The sequence below is a fragment of the Gossypium hirsutum genome, chromosome D11, assembly GCF_007990345.1.
Source record: "Gossypium hirsutum isolate 1008001.06 chromosome D11, Gossypium_hirsutum_v2.1, whole genome shotgun sequence".
NCBI classification, from domain to species: domain Eukaryota; kingdom Viridiplantae; phylum Streptophyta; class Magnoliopsida; order Malvales; family Malvaceae; genus Gossypium; species Gossypium hirsutum.
This window is the reverse complement of record NC_053447.1, coordinates 27003539-27016109: the sequence shown is the minus strand read 5'-3', so window position 1 is coordinate 27016109 and position 12571 is coordinate 27003539.

The following is a 12571-nucleotide window of genomic DNA, read 5'->3' as shown; positions in this document are numbered from 1 at the left end:
CTTTAAAAACCTACAAGGGACACATGGCTGTGTCGCATGGCCATGTGTCACACACGGCTGAGACACACGCCCGTGTCTTAAGCCGTGTGGACAAGAAATAGGTCATATTCAAACCATTTCTTTCACCCATTCAAAGCATCCACTTACAAGCCATTTGCACTTTAACCAAAGCATCAAAACATACCAAAACATGCATATTAAGACCAATTCAATAGGTCATTTATCCATACAACCAATATGCCAAAAGGCACCTCAAACATAAATCATCAAATCAACCTAAACATGTGCACATTTACCATGTATCAACTAATTGGTTTCCATGCCAAAACATATCACAATTGATACATACCAACCATACCATATTAGATTCATGCCATATCAAAATAACCTTATCATTTGGACCGATCTTCACATGCATCATAACCACCTAAATGACACAAACCAACCATTTCCAAATGGTACCAAACAACCGGCTTTTATATACCATATTTACATCATGCACATCTAGTTCAAAACCTTTCCAAAGTAAACCATATCTTGACCATGTTGAGAATCAATTTATCACATACCACTTTGGCCATCTAAAGATGCATTAACACATACCAAATTTGGTCATTCCAAAATGCATCAATTTGACCATATTAACAACAACCAACAAGACATCAATAATACCATAAATACCTTAAATCCAAGGCAACATTACATGACATAAACATCAACTAAACACTAGACATAAGTCCACCTATAAATGCCATTATAAACTTGATCAAAACATCAAAATCTACTGATAAAATCGATGGATAGTATGATAGATCTCTGACTAGCTTCTAACCTAATCGAGCTTCTGGTAATCTGCAAAGTAAGAGAAAGATAACCATATAAGCAATGAATGCTTAGTAATCTCATATAAGCCATAAGCATAATATTACATTTCAATAATGAAATTTATAGGTTAAATATAAATCTATACCAATGCCTCAAGATTTATCAACCATAATCATCAACTCACAAATGACTAAGTTCATTAATGCCGTATATATATTGACCATTCATAACATAATAGGATTTCATGAGACTTAATATATAATCATCAACCTTTTTATAAGATTATATACCTTGCTATTTACTTACTTTCCATTCCGTCCCCAATGTTTATCATAAGCTTAAACAACATTATTAATTCCCAACTCAGTGTATTTATCCATGATATAGGTAGATTCATCCATAGCATAAGCAATTTGATCACAAATAAATACATCATTTATCACATTAAACCTTTTATAACATCATAATACATCCCAATTACGTACTTACCATTTCATTCCATTTTCTTACCCGTTTCATATGCAGAGTACAAGCATAATCATAAACATCAATCATAACCACAAGCTTGGCATAAGCCTAAGCACATCAACAACACATGTTAGTTCATTTAAAACATGATTCATATGAATTTGACATGGATAATCATTATACTTGAGCATGATTCAATTGGATTCATTATCCATCATAACATAACATGTTGTTCATGTATCATACCATTTCAATGTACATATAAATACGTGTCTTAGTTCATATTGAACACATACCTTTCCTTTCCTTTTTTATGCCCGTTAAACCGTTTAGAATATCATTGGATACGCGGGGAAGCTCACACGAAGTGTGCTAAACATATAGTCATAGCTCACATAAGCTGTAAAATAAGCCTCCTCACACAAGTTGTCGGTCGAAATGTAAGCTACACGATGCTCCCCACACAAGCTGTTGAGTATTCGTAACTTATGCCAGACCTCAGCCATCGGTAGGACATTTAAGACCAGCACCCGAAACATAGTAACCTGGGTCTGCTTACACAAGCTGTCAGTCGGAACATAGCTACACGGTGCTGCTCACACAAGCTGTCGAGTATCAGCAACACATATCAGAACTCAACCACCGGTAGGACATTCAAGACCAGCACCCAAAATATGGTAAACCTAATGACATGTCATGTAACACCCCTTACTCGTATTCCTTACCGGAACAGAGTACGAGGTATTACTAAATTTTTTTTAAAAATTTTGACAGCATTTCTGCTTGTTTTTGCTTAAACCTCCTGCAATTTCCAACCACAATTCAAATTTCCAACCAAAACAGTTGTATAAAGATACACAATTTAACTATTTATAAACGCCACATTTTAGATCGAACCATAACATATATATATACAATGACGCCACATTACATAAAGTCGTCTATACATGTCATAATTTCCGAAATACCAGTAGCAAAATACCCAAACGCGGAGGATAGTGTGGATGATTGTCCGACTCCGTCCCAATTCCAAGTTGATGGATATCACTATAATCAAGGGAAAAATAAAAGCAAGTAAGCATATAGCTTAGTAAGTAAACATATGACAAGTGGATAAATTTCTCACATGATTACACCAAAATATAACTTTTATCACAAATAATTTTCATTATTTGGTCAAATTCCAGCAAGCAGTATTTCTGCGTCATGGTCACTAATTTATTTTTATCTGGAGCTAAAGGGCTCCAAATCAGATTCCGTAAATTTTCCCTGAAACTATGTTCATATATCTTTCCACCATAAAATTTTCAGAATTTTTGGTCGGACCAATTAGTACAGTTTATTCATTAAAGTTTCCCCTGTTTCACTACCCGACAGTCCTGACCTCCCCTTACAAAAATTCACATAACTCTCTATAAAAGTTTCAAAAAATATTCTCGTTTGTTTCTATTAAAAATAGACTAAAAAAGGAATCCAGGAATATAAATTTCAAGCCATAATTATTTTTTTATAATTTTTTGTGATTTTCCAAAGTTGGAACAGGGGATTTCGAATTCAATCCAACCCTGTCTCAGTAAAATTTAAATATCCAAAAATATATAATTCATTTGCCTTCCCCACTTCTTTCATATGAAAATAGACTCGTTCATCTTCAATTTCATATTTTATTCAACCTCCAATTCATTTTTCACCATTTATGGTGATTTTTCAAAGTTTCCCAACTGCTGCCATTCAAAACAGTTTTGCATTCAAATTGTTTCTTTTATATTTTTGATTTTTCCTCCCATCTTATACATGGGTTGATTAAGTATCAAACCCGATATTCCTCCCATAAACTCGTCCACCACATATATGAATATTCACCTTCTCAATTTACTCGTTGAACACTCGGAATGTTAACCGTTGTTGGTGGATTCCGCACTTAGCACCACCAATGAATTGGGGAATCAGCACACAACAACCCCTTGGGGGAATCAGCACTTAGCAACCCCCTTCACATTTCAGATGCGGTGGAATCAGCACTTAGCAACCACCAAATGGGTCGGGGAATCAGCACTTAGCAACCCCTCGGGGGAATCAGCACTTAGCAACCCCCTTTCACATTTAAAATACGGTGGAATCAGCACTTAGCAACCACCAATGAATAGGGGAATCAGCACACAACAACCCCTTTATATGCAATATGCTCCGGCTTATTCCGAGTGTTCAACCAAAAACCGTGTTTTGCAACTCCTTACCACATTTCCCAATTTAACAACATTTTTGGAATCTTGCCAAACATTTATTTTATATTCAAATAAATCTCAACACGTATCAAATAATACCAAAATAATACATTAAGTCACGTGTTTACTTACCTCGGTGCAAAATATCGTAATTTTGCAATTTATCCCACTATCTTTTCTTTTCCTCGTTTGAGGTAGTCCTCTCGTCTTTCTTGATCTATAATAGCAAATTTAACTTATTTAAGGTTCACATTTATTAAAATAATCCTCCACCCAACTTTTTGAAAAATTACAATTTTGCCCCCAAACTTTTGCATAATTACATTTTTGTCCCCAAGCTCGGAAATTAAATTTCATCACTTATTCTTATGTTTTATGACATGCTGAATATTTTTCCCTTCTATGGCAACATCAAATTCTCACTCTAACACATACTTTTGAACATTAACTATTTTTACCGATTATGTCAATTTACCCGTTTTCGTTTAAAATCGTTTAGCAAAGTTGTTTAACATAATTTCTAGCTTCATATTCGACCATAAAACAGCAAAATAAACACTTTTCACCTATGGGTATTTTTCCAAATATAAACCCTAACATGAATTAACAGTAAAATAAGCTAAACCGAGCTACGAGGATTTCAAAAATGCAAGGAACATTAAAAACGGGGCTATGATGCACTTACTATGAGCTTGAGAAAGCAAAGAAACCTTAGCTATGGTGTCCCTTAAAATTTGGCAGCAACTTATGGAGAAGATGATGATTTTTGTCATCTTTTTCCCATTTTATTCTTTTTATAACCAAATGACTAAAATGCCCCCACTAAAAAAAATCTATTTCTCTCATTTCTTATGTCTATTTTTGTCCATCAATTACTAATGGTCTAATTACCACATAAGGACCCCCAACTTATAATTTCATATCAATTAGACACTTCTACATATAGAACCCAACTTTTCCACTTTTTACAATTTAGTCCTTTTGACTAAATTGAGTGCCCAAACGTCGAAATTTTCAAACGAAATTTTTACGAAAATTTTTCGTGAAATTGTAGACCATAAAAATATAATAATAACCATATTTTCCCTCGTCGGATTTGTGGTCCCGAAACCACTATTCCGACTAGGCCTAGAATCGGGCTGTTACATGTCATTTGTATTCTATATATTCCTAAGGTTCAAATGAGGCTCGATAGTCGTCGTACATTGTTAAATTTCCATCATTTCTTGACAAGATAAATTGCATAATAACATATGTATATTGATTCAATCGCAATAGAATCACATACTAACATTCAATTTAATCAACATTATACAGAATTTAGTTCATACGAATTTACCTGGCTAATTGCAAAAATAACAAAGTATAGGGGCTTTTTGGTAATTTTTTATTCTTCTCGATTTAACACTCGACCTTGATCTAAATTAATTTCATTCAATTTATTAATTTAGATAGTAAAAAAATTTATTTTATGCAATTTAGTCATTTTGACATTTTTACAAAATTACCCCTAACATTTTACTTTTATTCAATTTAGTCCCTAAGCCTAAAACATGCAATTTAACCATTTTTATTGTCAATTCATATCAGCCGAATATTCATCACACCCAAAACAGCCCACATTTGTAATAATTTCACATCAAATCTTTGTATTTTTACTATTTCAACAATTTAGTCCCTAATCGATAAATTCATCAAAAATCACTTAACAAAATATTTTTAAATAACAAATAATATTTAAAATTCATAATTTAATATAAAAAATCACTAGATTCATCAATGGAAAAATTCAAAGTCTTTAACAGTTTCAAAATCGAAAGTACAAGCTAACTAGACCTAGTTGCAACAATCTTAAAAACATAAAAATTGTTAGAAACGGGGCTAAAACGTACTTAGATGTATCATACAAAGCAAGACCGAAGCTTGAACATTTTTATTCTTTCAATTTCGGTGGGAATTGGTTTTTGGAAGATGAACATTTTATTATATTATGCTTTATTCACTTAATTATTATAATAACATATAATTTAATAAGAAAAATGTATATAATTTACGTATCAACCAACCCACCATATAAAAATGATACAATTACCATTTAAAACCCCTACTTCATGTTTTAATCATCATTTAACACAAATTTCTAATAGTCATTAAATTTTATAACTTTTACAATTTAGTCCTTTTTATTTAATTAACTATCGAAACGTTAAAATTTTTTAACGAAAATTTAATACAACCTTGATAACACTCCGTAAATAATTATAAAAATATTTACAGCTTGTTTTATAGAAACGAGGTCCCGATACCTCATTTTCTAAAACTACATGACCTTAAGGTCTTACCACTTGAACTTAATTAATCATTCAAATAGCATAAATTACCATATTGAAAACCTTTTAAAAAACATAACTGACTCGTAAATATTAAATAACAATATTTACGAACTTACTCATTGAATTTATGGCCTTCAAACTACTATTTTCAACACCATTGAAAAACGGGCTGTTACAAACTATGTGGGAAAAATTTTCCAAGTGAATGAAAAAGAGTATACATATCTATAATACGCATAATATGTTGCCTCATTAAAAGCCTTACCAGGAAAACTCAATGGGACAAAACTTCAGTTAACAGAAAAAGAGTACAGCGCATATATACTCCCTCATGAAAACATCACATAATATATCATATTCTATGTATTCAATCTTGAATACTAGCTTTTCAAATGACCATTTGAATGTATTTGCTAAGCATTTATATCAAAATTCTTTTGAAAGTCATGAGTGAGGGAAAATTTTGAGGGAAATACATTTTGATCTCTTCAAAAGTTTCAACAATAATAATAACAAAATTTAATCATGATCCCTCTATAAAAATACAAATAGGTATTTTGGATCATTTTATAATCCTCTTTCAACTACTATTGACTAAGTCAAATTTACCACATAAGTTCAATTATTTCAATTCATATAAAGGAACAATTTCCCAAAAATTTCAATATGCTTCTGGCATTCTAAATCTTTCAAGGATTTTAATATAAACTTTACTATATAGTGATTCATTAAAGGTTGTAACAACAACCATTAGAAGCAAGTTAAATCTTTTATGAACTGTTAGTTTAATAATATATCTAAAGGTTATTCATCCACCACAAAAGAATATTATATCTTTTCATAATCAATGCCAGGACTTAGTAAAAAACTTCATATTTTATTCCTTTTTACAAAACTACTTCATTTGCACCCTCACTAGATTTATACCTTTAGATATTTGGACTAGTAGTCCAAAAACTCCACAATTTAATTGTACTTGAGTTGTGTCTTTCTATTTTGACCAATTTATTCCATATCCATATTTCTCAATAGATTTATTCAAGATCCTCCTTTTATTTCATTATTTCAACAATAATATTGCATGCAAAATCATTGTCGACAATTTTAATTATCGGTTTGACATTTTCTCAAATTGACATAACTAATCGAGATCTATTATTTTCACTATTTTAATCTTCAGTTTCAGGTACCTGAATTTCTACTGGAGTTTTACTTATTATTTATGTATTGGGTTTCTTCTGGAGCACCCGCCTTCACTATATGACCATCTAGATTTATTATTTTCTTTTATGAGAATTTTCATATTTGGAACTTGTAATGAGTTATCCTTATTGAAATTTTGGTTTAAATTACTCTCCCCCTAACTCATTATAAGTTATTATTTCTCTTCCCCTAATGTCAGGAAAACTATCGAATCAAAATAGTAATAACAAATCATGTCATAATTGAACCTCCAATACATTTAAAACATATAATAATACAAGGAGACTAGTAATTAATATATATTCCCAAATTTCTTTAAGTATTCACTTATTTTTGTTGCGGTGGAGCAATTGGAACATATACGCACATACAAAAATTCAAAGATGAGAAATATTTACTCTTGACAAAATCAATTGTAATGGGGAGTATTTATAACTTATTGGCTTGATGCGCACAACACGTAAATCAACATAATCTCATGTTGAAATAGGAAGTTTAGTTATCATAAGTAATGGTTTAGATATTAATTAGATGCATTCAATCAATAATTTCTCTAAACCATTATGCTCATAAACAACAAACTTTTAAAAAACTTTTTCAAACTTAAGCAATAAAAGAATGAAATATAAACTCATCAGTATTAGCAAGATGAATTGTCTTAATTACATGATCTAAAATTAATTATTTAAACAAACAATCTTGCAACTCTTAATTACATGATCTAAAATTAATTATTTAAACAAGCAATCTTGCAAACGATATGTTACAAGTTGATAACACATACGCATCTACCAAAATCATATAATATCAAAACCATCCACATGGTGGATGAATGAGCTCATATTCATTTCAGAAATGCAAGATATTAAATCTCAACTTTAGCTAGTGAGTTTCTAATAATAAATTTTCATTGAGAATAAGAAACAAATGAGAATTCTTTAAATTAAAGAATCTTTTGGTTCTTTAATGAATGTCCATATGAATTCTCAATTAATTTTCTCATCATATATGATCCATGATGGTTTAACTGGTCACGTCAAAAAGTAAATGCATTTGTATCAATAAACTTCTAGTTTACTTTAACATGCATTTCAATTATACTAATAATGCCAATATAAATTATGTCAAATTGACACTTTTACTGTCATTCCTTTTACTTTGTATCCACATATAAGTACTATTGTGACATTTACTATTGGAAATGTCTAAATCAATGTGAAGTTTACAATGCCACTAAGTCAACAAAATAAATATAATTTCCAAACAATTATATGAAATATTTGCTTCAGGGAATATGTCAAAATATTCAAATATCCAAAAATAGTAATTATAAAATTTATTATATTTATTGTAGACATTCACTTCAAGAGATGTGCTGTAACAGCTCGTTTTTCAGTAGTGTCAGGAACAGTGGTTTTCGGACCACAAATCCGATGAGTAAGTTCGTATAATTAGTATTTAAATTATACAATTCAATAGTAATTTTTATATTAAATTTTGATTTGATGATTTTAAATAATTGAATTAAAAGTTAGTATAAGTGATTTGGTTCAAAAGTCAAGTGGTTATTGAAAATGAGGTATTAGGACCTTGTTTCCGTAATATAAAGTCATAAATATTTTTATTAAATATTTACAGAGTTTTATTATATGTGAATTGAAGTTGGGTCCAGTAATTTTGATGATTTATTGCTTAATTGAGGTAAAAGAATTAAATTGTAAAAGTGATAAAAGTTAATTACTATAGATTTGAAATAGTAAAAGGATCTAAATGGTAATTAAACCATGGTCAAAAAGTCCAAGTAGTAGCATGATTAAATCCACTAACTTTCGGGCTATTTGTTCATTTAGTCCTAATTAATTTAGGATTAAATTGAAAATAAGTTTGTTTAGTTAAAATTTAAAATAATTGAAGAACCAATTGTGCAATTAAACCATCCTTAATTGGAAATTATACCATTTGAGTAGATAATGGACGGCCTGCAAGGCTAATTACATGCAATTTTTTTGAAATTGTAAGGTTATAATAGTAATTTATGAAATTAGGTAAAATGAAAATAAAACAAAAGCCAAAATTTGCTATCATCTTTTTGTTTCTTCCTTCAAAAGCCGAATGTACCATTGTTGAGAGGAGAAACCTTCGGCCAAGCTAGGTTTCATCGATTGAGTAGGTAAATCTTTCCTATTTTTAGTAATCTTTATGTTTTTGAGCTCGTATTAGCTTAATCTAGCTAACTCGGGGATTAATTCGTAAAATTTTCAAATGTTTTGGATTATGCAATTGATGAAATTGAGTTATTATTGAACTTTTATTGTAGAATATTAAGCTTGATTGCTAGATAAGACTATTTTGTAAAGTAATCTTTGGTAATTTTAATGTTTAATGACTAAATCGTTAAAGTGATAAAATTGCAGGTACTTTATATAATAATAGAAATTATGGGCTGTAGAGAGGCCTTACATAGTTTGGCTAAACTTGATCTTATTTGAAATTGGTTAAATTGCATGTTTTGGGTTTAGGGACTAAATTGTATGAAAGTAAAATGTTAGGGGTAATTTTGTAAAAATGTCAAAATGGACTTAATTGTATAAAATGAATTAATTTTGATGTTAGAATTAGTTAATTGGATGAAATTATTATTTTAGATCCTATACGAGTGGAAAATCAAGAAAAGAGGAAATTACCAAATAGCCCCTGTACTTTGTCATTGTTGCAGTTTAGTCCGGTAAGTTCGTATGATTTAATTTTAGTACATTTTAAATGTATTATAGGAACTTAATTGTATAATATTGGATTATATTGATGCGTGTAATTGGAAATGGAAATAATGAATTGAAATGACATTGATCACTGATTTAGATACTATGAGTTGTTACTATAAATCAATCCTGTAAGTTCATGCATTTATTTATGCTTCTAATAATCTTTATACTCTTTGTTAGTATACTGTTATTGAATGTTATATTATATAACGAATGAGATCAACGAGCGTTACTCACTGATATATTGATTGGTGCTCAGACGAGGGATACCTACTAAATCTACTAACGTATGTGCTTTCGAGCCTTACCTATTGAATCTACTGAAACGTATGTGCTCTCAAGCCATACCTACTGAATATATTGAAAAGAATGCTCTATTGAGTAAAAGAACCTATTGATATACTTAATAAATCTCATGGAATGTTATCCAATGATATACTAAAAAAGCTTAATCGAGCGAAATCTACTGATATACTGAGTAAAGCTCAAACGAGCATTATCCACTAAATATATTGAACTACTGTACTGATTGTTAATTTATGATAAATGTTGTATTTTATGGAATTTAAACATTTAATTTTAATTTGTTACTATGTTTAATTGGAAAAGTTTATCAATATATACAAACGAACTTGCTAAGCTTTATTCAAGCTTACCTATATTTGTCTTATTTTGTAGATTACTTTTTGAAGGCTTAGTAGATCGGACCAACACAAGAAATCACACTATCCGGAAGATCTTTGGTAGACTTTGTTATAGTTTGGTATATATAGCATGTATTAGGACCTCTTTGTATGTATGATGTTGAATCCTAATTTGAGCAAGTTTACTTAAATTTGTGTTATGTGTTGTGACAAATGAAATTATGCATGTTTCATCTAAGTTTAAATGCTAAGCATGATGGTAGAAAACATTGACAATATGTAAGATTATGGTTTGAAATGGATTGATGTTTTGATGTGTAACTATATCTTGTATATTAAACCTTGAAGATGAAATGTTATGGAATGATTTGTGGTGTCAGTGAGGGCACATTGGTTTGATATATAGGTTGAATCCATTGACATGTTTTGGATGTGTTTGAAGATGGTTTTTAGCCTATGAAAGTGTGTATTTGAATGTGTTTAAGATCCTAAGCAAATAGGTGAAATTTTAGCTTGGAATTGGTCATTTTTGGTTTCACACGGCCTAGGACACGGGCTGTCACACGGCTGTGTGAAGCACATGGGCAACCCACATGGACGTGTGCCCAAAACGTGTTTAAAAATATATAGGTGCCGTTCTCACATGGGCAAACACACAGCCTGCGACACAGTCATGTGAGGGTATTTCGAATATTACATGGGATGGCACATAGCCTCTGACACGGCCGTGTGATCCAAATCAGAGAGTTACACGGTCCATGTACACGGGCGTGTGAGGTCGTACATGGGCGTGTAGGTTAACCACATGGCCATGTTTGGAGCCACACGGCCTGGACTTTGTCACATGGCCTGGATATACGGTCGTATGACCTCTGACTTGAAAATTTTTGAATTTTTCCTTAAAGTTCTGATTTGTTCCGGTTTGGTTCCTAAATGTTCGTAACTTATTTTTAGAGCTTCGAAAGATTAATTTAAGACTTGAAACTGAATGATCTATTTCATATTGAATATTACTTGTAATTATGGAATTGAATTGATTATTGAATGTAAATCGTATTAACTATTCCAACTTGACTGGTAATATTCGATAACCTATTCTGGCAATGAAAACGGGATATGAGTGTTACATGTTCAAAAAGTAATTTAGAAAATAATGTAAGCATATATCATATTTCTTACCAATAATATTATATAGATATCATCTGCTTCAAGGAATGATAAATTAGTATAAATCATTAAGCATTCTATACTAAGAATAAACATTTGGCAACATTTTGAATCATCCATCTTCTTCTTATCTATTTGTTAATAATGACAATAAGTTATTAAAATTTCATAATTGTTATGAATTGCTACATTCACTTCAGGGAATGAAGCAAAACTAGTGGAACAAATAACTCATTATTTTGTTTAGTCATAATGAGATACGAGATCAATTCAAAATAGTTTTAAAGCCCTTTTGACAAGAGTTTTGCATAATCAATTAACTACCAAGAATAATTGCCTAGGTCATGTATAGAAACAAGCCTAAATTAAATATATAAATAAAAATAACATCTCAAAGATAAAAATATGACATAATGAAAAACTAGCAATTTTTTTCTTTCATAACCATCATCGTAAATGTGCATAAAATTTAATTTAAAAATCCAACCATCCATGCTCATAGAACTTTTCATTTAGAATTGTTCATGTCATTTCTCTAAATAATTAGCACATGAAATAATATAAAACGTATGAACTATTACATTTAACAATTCTTTGAACTAAATTAAATTCGAATAACCATAAAATTCATTGGTTTATTAACACAAATTTGCATACTAGATATGTTTTAATCAAATATATTATTTAATTATAAAACCTATTATAACGACATAAATAAATCAATTAATATTCATTTTCAGGAACAAATGAGATGCTTAAAACAATATGTAACCCATGTAATCAAAAATTAAAAAGAAGACCATATCAAATATTTAAACTATATATCAAGTTGATTTAATATTTAAAGATTTGTAAATTTTATATTATAATATTTGCATTGAAAACTTAATATATTTTAATTGTTTTCAATAATTCAATTAAAAAAATATTATTTCACGTTAATT